General features: G+C 36.8%; 1 long non-coding RNA gene across 1 annotated transcript; it reads right to left on the bottom strand.

The window, feature by feature from the left end:
* Positions 1–910: 910 nt before the first annotated feature.
* On the bottom strand, positions 911–4,948 carry LOC123385219. The gene is made up of 3 exons (XR_006597415.1): positions 4,664–4,948; positions 2,987–3,146; positions 911–1,198 (listed from the first exon to the last, which is right to left on the bottom strand). It is a non-coding gene; the product is annotated as an uncharacterized LOC123385219 (long non-coding RNA).
* Positions 4,949–15,324: the final 10,376 nt, after the last annotated feature.

Genomic DNA, 15,324 nt, shown 5'->3' with positions numbered 1-15,324 from the left:
ATTTAATCCAGCTTTGTCCTCAGCTGTTTGACCATAAAACAGTTTTGATTGCTTTTTGTCACATGACATTTACATGAATAGTAGAGTGGGGAACCTTTGGGTTTTGTTTTGTTTTGTTTTTGTAAACTAAAGTAGCAGTCAAAAGCTATGGATGTTTAACTGTTTTTTTTTTTCCTTCTATTTTGCTGGTTATGTTTTTTTTGTTTTTGTTTTCTGCTGGTAAGATGAGAGCTCCAGTAGTGGTATTAAACATTGAGTGAGCCAGTGTCTCTTTCCTGCCAGGTTTCTCCAGGTCTCAGGGTTTGTCCATGACCAAAGCTCTCCTTTTCTCTTCTCATGGTGCAGCCCCCTGCTCCCATGGGCACCCACTAAGGCAGAAGGTGAGATACTCTATTGTTTTGTGTCTCCTTAGTGCTCTAACCCAGGGATCAGAAGTTGGCTTTGGAGGCCTGAATGTAAATATTATATATCATTCATTTATTGATGAATACAAAGAAAAATTTTCCAATTTTTTTTTCTTGTATTTATCTTTGCTCCATCTCCCGTGTTTTTCAAGTCAAAATTAAAAAAAAAAATTCTGGGGGCGCCTGGGTGGCTTAGTCGGTTGGGCGTCTGACTTCAGCTCAGGTCACGATCTCACTGTCCGTGAGTTCGAGCCCTGCGCTGGGCTGTGGGCTGATGGCTCAGAGCCCGGAGCCTGCTTCCGATTCTGTGTCTCCCTCTCTCTCTGCCCCTCCCCCGTTCATGCTCTGTCTCTCTCTGTCTCAAAAATAAATAAACGTTAAAAAAAATTTTAAAAAAATAAAATAAAAAAAATTCTGGATTGCAAGTAACTTGTTCTGTGAGTATTCTTCAAGACAAGCAAACATTTCTACTAAATTTTAACTTGACAAATGAATGATGTCTTGCAATACCAGTAGTATGTGATGCTAAATGTCACATGATCACAACCGAGTCAACGGTTCTTGAAACTCGCTTTGCTATACAAGTGCTTTGGATTGCAAGCATGTTTCTGGAACATATTATGCTCACAAAACAAATTTTTACTGTATTTATAAGTTAAGGTAATGCTCACTGCAGTAACAGGAAAACCACCAAATCTCATCCACTAATCCAAGTTTACTTCTCTATTCATGAAGTTCAAAGTAGGTTCTTCTATGTTGTGGCTCCATGATCCCCTTTGTTTGGCTTCCAAAATCTTTGCAAAGGGAAAAAAGAAAGGAGGGTCACATTTGGAGGTTTTACAGGCCAGGTCTGAAAGAGGCACCAATCACTTTAGCAGTCATTATATTGTCATGGGCTACAGTTCAGTCACACAGAACACACAACTGTAAGGAAGGTCAAGAAAGATAGTCAAGCCATCTGCCTGTGGAAGAGGAGGAATGGGTCCATTTAACAGCAGCCTAAACACTGTCATGACATTGAACATCTCTAACCCCTGGGGGAGATTGCATTTCAATTATTTTGGGAGGAATTTCTAGCTGGTAGCAGAATTAAAATGAAAGGCAAAATATTGTATTTCACCAATGCCAATGCCTTTACATGTTTCCATGAGCATAGATCTTCTAACCCAAAAAATTTGCCAAGAAGACAAATGTGATAAGCAGTGCAAAGATTACGTTGTGAGCTTGATCCCGGTTCGATAGGAAGATGAATAATGGAGAAAAGACAAATATTCATGAAGTTTACACAATCCTCTGAAAGAGTCATCTTTATGTAAGCAATGATTGCACTACATTTGTGTTTCATTAAAATTTTAATGGACAGTTTAGGCTTTTAAAGCTTTGTCTTATTATTTTTATTACAAAACCTGTATATCTTACTTCTAAGCCAGTTTCCTGATAGCAATAAACTTTAAAACCTTGCAAATGTTACATTCCATTTGCTATACATGCCACATTGCATTCTTAGGAGACAATTTTGTAATGAACCTCATAGATTTAATATGCTTATTAAGAGGGAAAAGTTTTCAAAGTCACCACCTTTTTGAGTATCCAAAACTTTCTCTAGATTCAGAGAAATAAAGGAAAGCAATGTTATAAATATCTTCATAAAACAAAATATATACAGGATAATGTGTTCTCTCACTGTAATTGATAGTATTAAGAACAGCAATTAATGAGGAAAATTGGGGTTTTGGTTTTTAAGAAACTTTACTCAAGGTTTAGATTGATTTTTTCTTTTTTTTTCTTTCCAAGTTTTTATTTAAATTCCAATTAGTTAATATATAGTGTAATATTAGTTTCAGATGTAGATTTTTGTGATTCATCACATACATACAACACACGGTGCTCATCACAAGTGCCCTCTTTAATATCCATCACTATTTAACCCATCCCCCTGCCCACCTCCCCTCCCATAACTATCAGTTTGTTTCATATAGTTAAGACTGTGTTTCTTGGTTTTCCTCTCTTTCCCTCACCCCTAGCTTGTGCAATTGTTTTGTTTCTTAAATTCCACATATGAGTGAAATCATATGATACTTGTCTTTCTCCTACTGACTTATTTTGCTTAGTAAATACTCTCTAGGTCCATCCACATCATTGCAAATGGCAAGATTTCATTCTTTTTATGGCCGAGTAATATTCCATTGTGTATATATACCACATCTTTATCCATTCATCAATCGATGGACATTTGGGCTCTTTCCATAATTTGACTGTTGTAGATAATGCTGCTATAAACCTTGGGGTGCATGTATCCCTTTGAATTAGTATTTTAATATTCTTTGGGTAAATACCTAGTAGTGCAATTGCTGGATTATAGGGTAGTTCTATTTTTAACTTTCCAAGGAGCCTCCATACTGTTTTCCAGAGTGGCTGCACCAGTTTGCATTCCCACCAACATTGTAAGAGAGTTCCCCTTTCTCCTCCATCCTCGCCAATGCCTGTTGTTTCAGATTGATTTTAATAACTACTGGTTTAGTTGCTTTCAACAGTTTATGGTTCAATTATGGAAATTACTTTTAAAAAATAATGATGCTTACAGGATTTTTGCTTGACATTTTCCTTCCTTGGTTCTTCCTTCTAGATTCTTCTCTTCCTTCCAAATTTCTACCAATTCCTTTCAAAGTTCTTCCAAATTTACTTTTCCTGACCTCTTAACTAAAAGGTGCTGAATCTTTCTCTAGGAAACATCTTCATATTCTAGGCTCAAGCATAAAGTTAAAAAACAAAAAAAGCAGAGTATATGTGATTCCTTATGGTATGTTGACTAAATTAAAATTTGCTCATTCCATTTTTTTCTTAGTTTGTTCATACATTGGCCATACAAAGACCAAAACACTTTATTCCCAGGCATCTTGGCTTTTGCAATCATTATGACTATGTTTTGTCTATTTGGATGGATAGTCTTAGAAATGTTATAGCCATTTAAGGCCAAGTTGTAAAGTTGGCCCTTTTTATGCTCCCCCTAGCCACTCTGTGGTTTATGCAGAATACAGACTGGTATTACCAATATGCCATTAGTTGACCAGTGCTATTCACTAAGAAACTTACCTAGAGGCCTGACATTTTACTATTACTTATTATTATTATTCACCAGGATTAATCTCTCTGTATGGTCCATGTTGGGAAAAAAATCAAATTCCCTTGGGAAGTTAAACTCTTCCAAGAAATGGATAAGGAAGCAGCTTAGATTTATTTTAATCTTCACTTCAACCTCAAAAAGAATGTTTGTTCTATGTGCTTCATTTTAATGTCTCTGCTTCTTCTTGCTAGGTAGAGTGTTCAAGACAAGACTAAAATTTGGTATTTTTTAATAATCAATTCTGAATGCAGGTATAATGCTAATGATCATTTATACAATGATAATTCTCTAAACAGAATTAATTAGGAATTCAATTTTCAGATGATACTTGACCTATCAGAATGTAAGCATTGCTATTCTTAATTACCTTATCTCTTAAAATCCAAAAGGAAATGGAATTTACCTATGCAGGAACACCTCTTCACAGATAATTGGTTCAAAATTGAGAAGGGACTAGTGGTTATAGGTGGGAGATTTTAGGCAATGTGAATGTTCTAAAAAAATGTTCTAAAAAATGTTCTAAAGATTCAGTGTCAAAACATAGCAGAAAAATGATTGAAGGCATTTTGACTGTAAATTATTTTAGAAAATGTGGAATTCTCTTTGTTATGAGTAAAATATTAAATATTCATAGCACAATGCTCATTTATCAACTGTAATCAGCACTCTATAAAAGTGCTGTGAAATGATCAGAACATGTTAATTACCTAATTAAATACAGATTTGACTAAAATGAAGTATAGCATGTTTAATTTAGACCAATTTACATGTAATTATGTTAAGTTTAAGGGCGCTTTCACCAAATACAGATTTCACAACTCATTTATTCGCTCATTCATTTATTACACAAGACATTTTGTTTTGCATGAGATCAATATGTTAAGTTTTCTTTGATCAATCTGTGAGCACACATCTATGGCACCAGGCACTGTGCCAGGGGCAGTTGTTATAGAGCAGTTCAGACAAAGGAAAGAAGGAACTAGCCCTTTTTGGACTTTCAGATTTCTGTCCAAATGTTCCCTCTGCGGGCTTTGCCTGACTGCCCATATAAATTAGGTTTTGCAGTAATTGCTACGTCAGTGCTTGTATAATTTTTATGTAGGACTTATCGCTACTTGTTAATTTGTCTACTTACGTATTAGATCTCTGTTCTCTGCAATGAAAGCTTTATGAAGGCAGGCTCTTTACATGTCTTATTTATATCTTCAGTGCCTAAAACATATTAGATGCCCAACAAACAAAATGAATGAAAGAGATGTATTAGTTAAGGTAGCATGAGGTGGCTTAAGGTAGGAGTTTTTTTTCTCAGTGGCATAAAGTACAGTTAAAGTAAAAAATCTGCCAGTCTATAAGGACTAAATAATGCAAACCCATCCAAATGCAAGAGTATGTATTCATAAATGTTATAGACATATATTTTAATGCATGTTATTCATGTCCCCCCCCCCATTCATATGTTGAAAGCTAATCTTTTGGGAAGTGCTTAGTTTGTGAGAGTGGAGCCCTCATTAATGGGATTAATGCCCTTATGAAAGAAAACTCATTGAGCTACCCTACTTTTTTTGCCATGTGAGGACACAGCAAAAAGATAAGCATCTCTGACCCAGGAAGTGAGCCCTCGCCAGACACCAAATCTGCCAGCACCATCATCGTGGACTACCCAGTACCTTGACCGTGAGAAGTAAATTCATGGTGTTTAGAAACCACCTAGCCTATGTTATTTTTGTTATAGTAGCACAATGGACTAAAACATTGAGGTACATATTAACACGTTATGGAGGTACACATTAACTCATGCTGTAGAGATACATACTAACCTACATCATGGACAGACATATTCACAATGTCATAGAGGTGCATGTTAACACATGTTATGGAGGCACATGTGAAGAGCTAAGGAAGCACAGGCATGGATCAATTAACTTTACTTAGGAAAAAATAGATGACATTTGTTTGGGTCTTAAATGACAAATTCGAGTTTTTCAGGTGAAAAGCATTAATATAGAGCACAAAGTTGAAAATAATCTAAAGGGCTAAAAGTGTGATAAGAACTAAAAACAAAGGGCTTGTAGACCTTGCATTTCAAGTTTGAAAGAGACACCATCAAAGCCCTGCTGGTGAGTAAGATCATTTCCAAATTGCTGTTATTGAATCAACCAGAACTATTCTACATTTTGTTTCCCTTAAGAAAAAAAAAAAAATTAAGCTTCTCTGTATAACCATTGCAATTTCTTCTTTTTGTCTATATGTGGCACAATCCTGCAAATCCTGCAAATCCTGGCTATGGTGAGATTTATCAGAGGGTGGCAGAGGAAGTACTGGTCAGGTTTTGGTCCCCGAAGTTTGAATGGGAAGCACACTGATGACCAGGGGGAAGAGCAGGGGAGAGAAAGAACATGATGGTCACACTATAAAGAAGGTAGTGGTAGTAATTATGAAGGCAAGAACAAGGGTACCCTCCTGGAGCCCTGTTTCTTTAAGGGTAACTGCTGATATCACACAGCGGGTAGACAGCAGCTCCGTGGACGGTATAACCAAGTCTCTGGGAGGACAATCTGCCCTTGTCCATTTGGGCCATTGGCTATGAGTGAATAAAATGAAGTGAGTAAATGAGTGTTTGGACTTTGAATGATAACTGGGATTTTCTAGAATTTAGATCTCATAGAATCTTCAGATTAAGTATATACAGTTTTTCATAGTGAGTACACTTCAGCCTTTACCAGTATCCTGAGGATGCATTCAAGTGAGGAATATTTGGCTTTCTATGGTAGTTTGTATTGCCTTGATTGAGTTGAGACACACTTAAACAGTGACCTCAGGCCTTGTATTAGAAAAGATTTAGGGGCGCCTGGGTGGCTCAGTCTGTTAAGCGTCTGACTCTTGATTCAGGCTCAAGTTATCATCTTGTTGTTTGTGAGACTGAGCCCTGCATTGGGCTCTGTGCTGACAGTGTGGAGCCTGCTTAAGATTCTCTCTCTCTCTCTCTCTCTCTCTCTCTCTCTCTGCTCCCCCCCCAACAAAAAACCTTAAAAAAAGAAAAGATTTATTATGAGGTTTACATATATGTTAAACACAATCCCAAAGACTGAAGTACTGTTAGAGTAAAACAATCAGTCAGTCCATAAGTATTTTTTTGAAGGTATGCTCTTCATTCATTTGTTTATTCATTTAATTAATTTTTCAAATTCTAGACACACCTCTATATTTTTTATGTTCAACACTTTATGGGTTTTTTTCTTAAAGCATAGGAAGTGGCCATTAATAATAGAGGATTTAGTCTCATAATTTTGAGGCAGTTATTGACACATAAAGTTGGTAATTATATATATGTTTTAGCCAGAATGTATTTGTGAGCATGTGTGGAACCAGTGTAGAAGGCATTTCAGCATCTCTCTCAGAGCAAATAATGCACAGAGTTCCTCTAGGACAAGAAGCTTCAAATTTTTTTTTTCAACGTTTTTATTTATTTTTGGGACAGAGAGAGACGGAGCATGAACGGGGGAGGGGCAGAGAGAGAGGGAGACACAGAATCGGAAACAGGCTCCAGGCTCTGAGCCATCAGCCCAGAGCCTGACGCGGGGCTCGAACTCACAGACCGCGAGATCGTGACCTGGCTGAAGTCGGACGCTTAACCGACTGCGCCACCCAGGCGCCCCTAGGACAAGAAGCTTCAAAGAGGGAGAATGTACCAGGAGTGGTTTGGAAGTTAATGACCTATTTGATCTAATAAGTTTTAGATTTTGGTAGAGCCATTTTTTTGAAAAAAAGAAACATGCTCTTGTGTCTATCTATATCTATCTATCTATCTATCTATCTAGTAATGCTTCATATTGATGTAATGTAAAACTAAGGTCAGAGCAAATTGTTTTGCCATTACAAAGTGTTTCTTAAATTTATTATTAATACACGATGAGTTTATTGAGGCAGATCCTGGTGATACTCCAAACATCACATAAAAAGAACTGTACTTGGCACTGCAAAATATACCAAAATACTGCAAAACTTGTTTTCTACTCTGAATTAGGTTCATTATAGAATCCTGAAATGTTAATTGACTTCGGTATTTGATGTTCCTTTGACCACATCAGAACACAATTGCATAGCGTATAGTGACATTTCCTTCATAGCCAGAAAAGTGTAATAAAAAGGATTTAAAAAAAGAACTCTTCCGCGACTTAATCTAAATGTTAGAGCAGCTCACTCTTCATTCTTGTCTGATTGTGCAGAGCAGTAACCAGACGCCCTCCTGCCTCATATGACACATCCAGTAACACGTAGACACATTCATCAATAGTTGTTGACCGCACATCATTTCAGTCAAGTACGGTATGCTTCAGGCATTCTTGCTCTCAGCTAATCTCTCTCCTTTTAGTTTTGCCTTTGTTATGGGTCCAAAAACCGTAAACATTTTACTTGGCCGTGCTCTTTGGTTTCTCTTCAAGGTTGTGACTTTTTTTTTTGAGAGAGAGAGCAAGAATGGGTGGTAGCAGGAGAGAGAATCTTAAGCAGGCTTTGTGCCCAGAGCAGAACCCAGTGCAGGGCTCAGTCCCACTACCCTGAGATCATGATCTGCACTGAAATCAAGAATTGGACACCTAACTGAGCCACCCAGGTGCCTCTTCAAGGTTGTAATTTTAGATTTGCCTGTGAATGTTCAACTTCTGGCTACCTCAGATAAATATTCCACCTGAACCTCTCTACACCTGACATAATTCTTTACCTCTTTCTCAAATTTGTCACCTGGTGAGGCTACCTGGGCAAATGTTTCCTCTTTGCAGTTCAACACATTACCAGTGTGTTGAATATTGGGTGTTTTCAATTTCTTTGGGAATTTTAGGTTTTGTAATCATGGAAATAATAAAATATGAGTTAACTAAGTGATATCTAAAATGTAATTATTTTTAAAAAGGAGCAATACTAGCGTACTTAAAACCTTGAGCTTCGTTAAAAAAAATATTTGATGAAAATGGAAGATCACCATGATTTTTCAGGATACAGTGTCACTGAGGTTTATGCCTCTTGAAGTTCTCAGGTAACTCCAACAGAACTCAACGTATTGCTTCCACATTCTTTCCCAACTAAATTATCACTACAAATAAATGATATTCCACATATGAAGTAAAATAGTAAAACTGGGCCCCCTGCTTGCTCATTCTGGGAGATTTCATGTTGCCACTAAGAAAGTTACTCAAGGTATATATCAGATTTATTGGACTGAGATAAACTGACATGAAATCTGATCTGAGGACCATGAAGGATTTACTAATGTCTTTGGGTGACCACAGTCTCTGGGAGAAGCTTTTGCAAGTTCTTGCAAGTCAAGAGCTGGAGGCAGGAGAAATCACAGCTGCATGGTCACAGATAACCACAAAGCCTTCCTTCCCCTGCATGTCAGCAGTCTCCTTGGCAACACATTTTCTCTCGTGCCTTTGAAAATTGTTTTCAAGTAGAAACAATTTGGGTTGTTTCAGCAATGAAGATGACTAAAACTAAGGATGAGAAATAAGCGTTTTTCTCCCTAGTAGGAAAAGAGCTCTCCAACGAATGTAAGTTAGTCATTAATTAAGCATTTCACTCATACTTAATACATTCTATAGCTTTGTAGGGGCTCTCTTGCTGAAGTCTTATAAGCTCAGCTTGAAAATATTGTGGGGGCACCTGGGTGGCTGAATCGGTTAAGCTTCTGACTCTTGAATGCAGCTCAGGTCATGATCTAATGGTTTGTGAGATAAAGCCCTGTGTCAGGCTCTACACTGACAGGGAGGATCCTGCTTAGGATTCTCTCTCTCCTTCCCTCTCTGTCCCTCTCCTGCATTCTCTCTCTCGCTCTCTCAAAATAAATAAATAAACATTTTTTAAAAAAGAAAGAAAATACTTTGGAAAACCACGCGACTTCTTCCAGGAAAAGGGCAATTCAAGGTTCATTGTAAGAACTGATTCTAGCGGTGCCTGGGTAGCTCAGTCGGTTAAGCGTCTGACTTTGGCTCAGGTCATGATCTGGTGGTTCATGAGTTTAAGGCCCACGTTGGGCTCTGTGCTGACAGCTCAGAGCCTGAAGCTTGCTTCGGATTCTGTGACTCCCTCTCTTTCTACTCCCTGCCCACTCACGCTCTGTCTTTCTCTCTCTCTCTCAAAAATAAATAAACATTAAAAAAATTTTTCAAAAAAGAACTGATTCTAGGGAAAATAAATCAAGAAGTAAGTATGGCCTATTTTCTGCTTCGTTTTCTGTTTAGTGGAAGAAACCACAATCTTGTTAGTTACCCCCTAGAAAATGGAACAGTGTAGCATCACAATTGTTTCATATTTTTAAGAGAACACAAATTTGCTGAGTCTATATCAAATTTGACATTACTGATATAAAAATACTGTGTCAATCAAACACTTCTCTTGGAGTCTTGAAAGTAAAAGAAGTAAAGTATTCAAGTAGATGATGATTATTTACAAAATACTTGCCAGCCAAGAGTACAAATCAAGTGTCACCAATATTTCCCTGGCTCTTGGACTCAGCTGGTAATGCATTGTCTTTAACATTACCTAAAATCTCTCATAGAATTACTGCTGAGCATCTCTGGGCACATACATGAATGTATATTTGCCCTGAATGTATTGTATAACATGTTCTGCTTTGACTCTTCTCAGATGCTTATTTGTCTTTATGGTCCATGAGAGCACCTCACAACTACTACATCTGGTAGCATCTTCCCTGGGTGTTGAGAATGTTGTCTGTATCAAGGTTTCTAGTTCTTCATGTTCCTGCTAAACCTCTTCATGTTCCTGATAAACCTGTGTATATTGGGCTCCTCCATGCACAGAAGCATGATGCTTTGTCTTGGGACAGCAAGGCTCCCACATCAAACAGAATCCATATATAAACAGCTATTTCAGATTCTATCTACAGGCTGTCTTGCATAGATTCAGGCATAGTTCCATGAGGACCAATACAACTTTAATTTAATGATGCCATGTTTCAACTCCTGAATCTCATCCCTCTAATCATGCTTATGCAATAGACTTCCCTCCATTTCCTGTTCCAGCTGTTTGGTTCCATAAGAAATTTCTTTATTCTTTTTTATTAATTTTTTTAATGTTTATTTATTTTTGAGACAGAGACAGACATAGCATGAGTAGGGGAGGGTCAGAGAGAGAGAGGGAGACACAGAATCTGAAGCAGGCTCCAGGCTCTGCACTGTCAGCACAGAGCCCGACGTGGGGCTTGAACTCATGGACTGTGAGATCATGACCTAAGCCGAAGTCGGACGCTTAACCAACTGAGCCACCCAGGTGCTCCGAAATTTCTTTATTCTTAATATAAACCCTTTGGAAAATTAAATAATGTAAATCAGTGGTTCTGAACATGTAGTCTATGTACCTCTTGGGGTCCATGGGGCCCTTTTAAGGGGGTGCATCAAGTCAAATCAGTTTTACATACAAAACGCCTCCTTTCATTTACAGTGTTCTGGATCTTTAGGAATTTTAGATTCCCAGCATGAATTGAGCCCTATTTATGTCCTCACTCATACTAATCCCTCTAAAAACTGAAAAAAATGTCAGAGTTTACATGAGCTAAAAAAGATCCTGGTGACCAGATGAGAAACCCAATGTTAATGCTCAAAAGGTTTTCATTTTGTATAGGATGAGATGACTGCCTGTTTTACAGGGCATGGAAACAGGCCTGTGATAAGAGATGGAGCAGTTAGGACTCATTTGTGAGCTACAGTACTCCCTCCTTGTGTGAGGTTTTCCTTTTTGTGGTTCCAGTTACCCAAGGTCAACTGCAGTCTGGAAGCAGATGATCGTCCTTTTTGACATGCCTCAGAAGGTCAGTCGTAGCTTAATGTGACATCACAATGCCTACCCCATTCACTTCACTTTATCTCATCACAGGGGCATTTTATCATTGCGTAGCATCACAAGAAGAAGGTGAGTATAGGGACAGGAAGATATTTTGAGAGAGAGATCACATTCACTTAACTTTGATTACAGCATATTGTTGTAATTTTTCTATGTTATTATTAATCTCTTACTGTGCCTAATTTATAAACATTATCATATGTAAGTATGTGTAGGAAAAAACATAGTAAATATAGAGTTTAGTACTATCTGTAGTTTCAGACATCCATTGGGGGTCTTGCAATGTATGCCACACGTATAAAGGAGGAACATTGTATTTGTCTGTGTTGCCCATGGAATGAGGCCTCATGGTCCTGGCTGAGTGAGTCCTCCCCACATTGCCCAGGCAGAGCTGGCTGACTTAAGCTGGGCAAGCCAGAGCCTTGGAACTGGGACAAAGAAGATATAACAAGTGTCCACTCGTGACTAAGTTGGCCATAATTGTGTACATACAAGAACAGTAGAGAATGCTTGTCTGCAAAGAGAAAGAGGGTTGAAAGGTATTCAGTGGAACAGAGATAATTGACTATGTGACCTTAGAAAGAGAGAGTCCCTGGGCATCTTGATATTTGATTGCCTTTCAGGTCCTAGTTCCAGGCTTTCACAAAGATGGGCTTGATTTCAGTTCTTTCATTCTAAAAAAAAATCCCCTTGTCCTTAAAAAATTTTCCATTTTAACTTAAACTAGTTGAGTAAGTTTTGTTCCTTAAGAAGCAAATAATTCCTGATGAAGACAAAATTTGATGAGTAAAGCTGCTCATCAGCCCACATGACATTTTTGAGTGATTTTTTAAAAAGCACCTGTTCCTCAAATAAAATATATCTTAAGTCAGTATATTACTTACATAATAATTACATAAATTGTGTATGATTGTAGCAATTGTGTAATTATTATACAGCAGTTACAAATGGAAAAGAATTCTGGAAATACAAATACATTCTTTAATGTAAAATTTAATCACAGTAATCAGAAAGTCAAAGTTGTCTAGATATAATGATCATCACCATAAAAGAGTTATACATCTGCTTTTGTAGATAGAAAATTCTTTATGATAGTTTCAATGCTTAATTGCTCCATTATTGGATTTTTGATATAAATGAACCTTAATAGTCTTTCTTGTGATATTGCAGACCTTATATACCTTTTCAATAATATTTTTGAGATCTGTGTTCTCTACTGTGGACCAATTTTGCAAAGTTAGGTACAAATGAAACCTACATAAATATTTAATAGTTCTAGTGAACTATTGCAGTAAATATGTAAAATACTTCATTGGGGATCCTTACTAAAATTTAAAACAATATTCTTTTAAGTTCATTATACATTGATGCACATCAATAACATATTCTTTACCATGTTCACTAATTTTAACTGTCAATTTTTATGTTATTGCACTAGCTTACATTCATTATAATTCTATTATATACTTATATCATGTATAAAATGAAAAGACCATGATAACTTTTCAGATCATAAACATAACATTAAAAATGGTATAATTTTAGAAGCATCTGGGTGGCTCAGTTGGTTGTGTGTCTGACTTCAGCTCAGGTCACAGTCTCATGGCTCATGGGTTTGAGCCCAGCATCGGGGTCTGTGCTGACAGCTCAGAGCTGGAGCCTGCTTCAGATTCTGTGTCTTCCTCTCTCTCTGCCCTTCCTCTGTTTGCACTCTGTATCTCCCTCTATCTCAAAAATAAAAATAAACATTAAAAAATTATATAATATTATACAACATAGAAAAAATGATTTTAAAATTTAGTTTTAGATTAATGATAAACTGATCTTGGGATATGTAGTTGAAGTGAATTTCAACATTTTTTCCCCAGCATTTTCTGTTTGAAAGCTAACTAAACATTTGGCATCAATTTGTTTTAGCCTCAATAATATACTTTCACAATATCACTTAAAATGGTTTCTTATTCCTCTCAATGTTTCGAAGGATAGTATATATATTGGATTTTTTTCATCATAAATTTGCTTAAAATATTAATTTTACTTAAAATATCATGTCAAATTGGTACTAAGTTAAGAAAGTCACAAGTGGACATTTTCTAAAGTATATCTTATTTGCAGTCTAGAATTGATATCTTACTATCAGCTTCTTTAAAAATAGGACCAAGTATTCAACTAAATTAACTTGATGGTATCATCTTGGTTTTTCTATCGTACATTCTATGGTGGGTTCACATTGCCAAGTAAATGACTTTCAACAAATACCAACGTTTCACTGGATAGCAATAAAGAATATCAATGATGGGGCGCCTGGGTGGCTCAGTCGGTTGAACGTCCGACTCCAGCTCAGGTCACCATCTCACGGTTCTTGAGTTCAAGCCCCGCGTCGGGCTCTGTGCTGACAGCTCAGAGCCTGGAGCCTGCTTCGGAAGCATTTTATAGGAGTCCTCTTATATCTCAGGCTGGTATAGCCTCAATGTTAAAAGGGACCCCTGAATTGGGATTCTCCCACACCCAGTGATGGATAAGGAGAACAGGAGGATCCCAACAACCTTCATCACTGAGGGCCCCTGTAGGGATGACTATACTTAGATAAGACACAAAAGACTTTAAGACAAAAGCTGTCTCTAGAGACAACGAAGGTAACTATATAATGATAAAAGGTCAATTCAATAGAAGGGTACAACAAATATAAATATGTGTACACTCAACATCAAAGCACCTAAATATATAAAGCAGATATTGACATATCTGAAGGGAGAAATTGACAGCAATACAATAACAGTAGGAGACTTCAGTGACCCACTTTCAAAAATGTATAGAACATACAGACACAAAGTCAGTAAAGAAACAACTGACTTGACATCATAGACCAAATGGACCTAACAGACACGTACAGAATTTTCCCCTCACAGCAGAAGAATACACATTCTTCTAAATTGCACATGGACCATCCTCAAAGGTAGATCACATTTTAGGTCACAGAACAAGTATTAAGACATTTAGGATCAAAATTAATCCAACCAGAATGGAATACACCCAAAATCAATAACAATAAGAAATAGAAAAATTCAGGTAAGTGGAAATTAAATAACTATGTTATACTGGAAATTATAAAACACTAATAAGGAAGATAAAAAAAAACACAAGTCAAAATGGAAAGACATCCTATATTCACAGAATGAAATAATTAATGTTGCTACAATGTCTGTACTACTCAAAGTGATCTGAAGATTCAATGCAATCCCTATCAAAACCCAATGGCATTCTTTATAGAAATAGAAAAAACAATCATGAAATTCATTTGGAGGTACAAAAGACCCTGAAGAGCCAAAACAGTCTTGAGTAAGAAGAAGAAAGCTGAAAGAATCAAACTTCTTGATTTGAAAATACATTACAAAGCTACAGCAATCAGAACAGTAATATACCAGCATGAAAATAGGCATATATACCAATGGAAAAGAATATAGAACCCAGAAATAAATCCACACATGTACGGTCCACTGATCTTTACCAAGGTGACAAAAACACACAGCAGAGAAAGGATAGTCTCTTCAATAACTGAGTCTGGGGAAAACTGTTTTTCCATATATATAAGAAGGACATTAGACCTTTGTCCTATACCATATATAAAAGTCAATTCAAAATGGATTAAAAACTTAAACGTAAGGTCTACAATTGGAAAACTACTCTAAGAAAACCTAGAAAACTTCTTACCATTGGTTTGGGTGATTTTTATAGATATGACACCAAAAAAAATCAACAAAAGCAAAAATAGACAAATGGGACTATATAAAAATAAAAAGCTTTTGCACTGCAAAGGAAACAACCAACAGAGTGAAAAGGCAACATATAAAATGGGAGAAAACATTTAGAAACCACATATCTGGGACAAGAGGTTAATATCCAAAATATGTAAGGAACTCTTACAACTCAATAGCAAAAAAC

This window comes from Felis catus, chromosome B1 (genome assembly GCF_018350175.1).
Source record: "Felis catus isolate Fca126 chromosome B1, F.catus_Fca126_mat1.0, whole genome shotgun sequence".
Taxonomy (NCBI): Eukaryota; Metazoa; Chordata; class Mammalia; order Carnivora; family Felidae; genus Felis; species Felis catus.
This window is presented reverse-complemented; position numbering and strand designations above follow the sequence as displayed.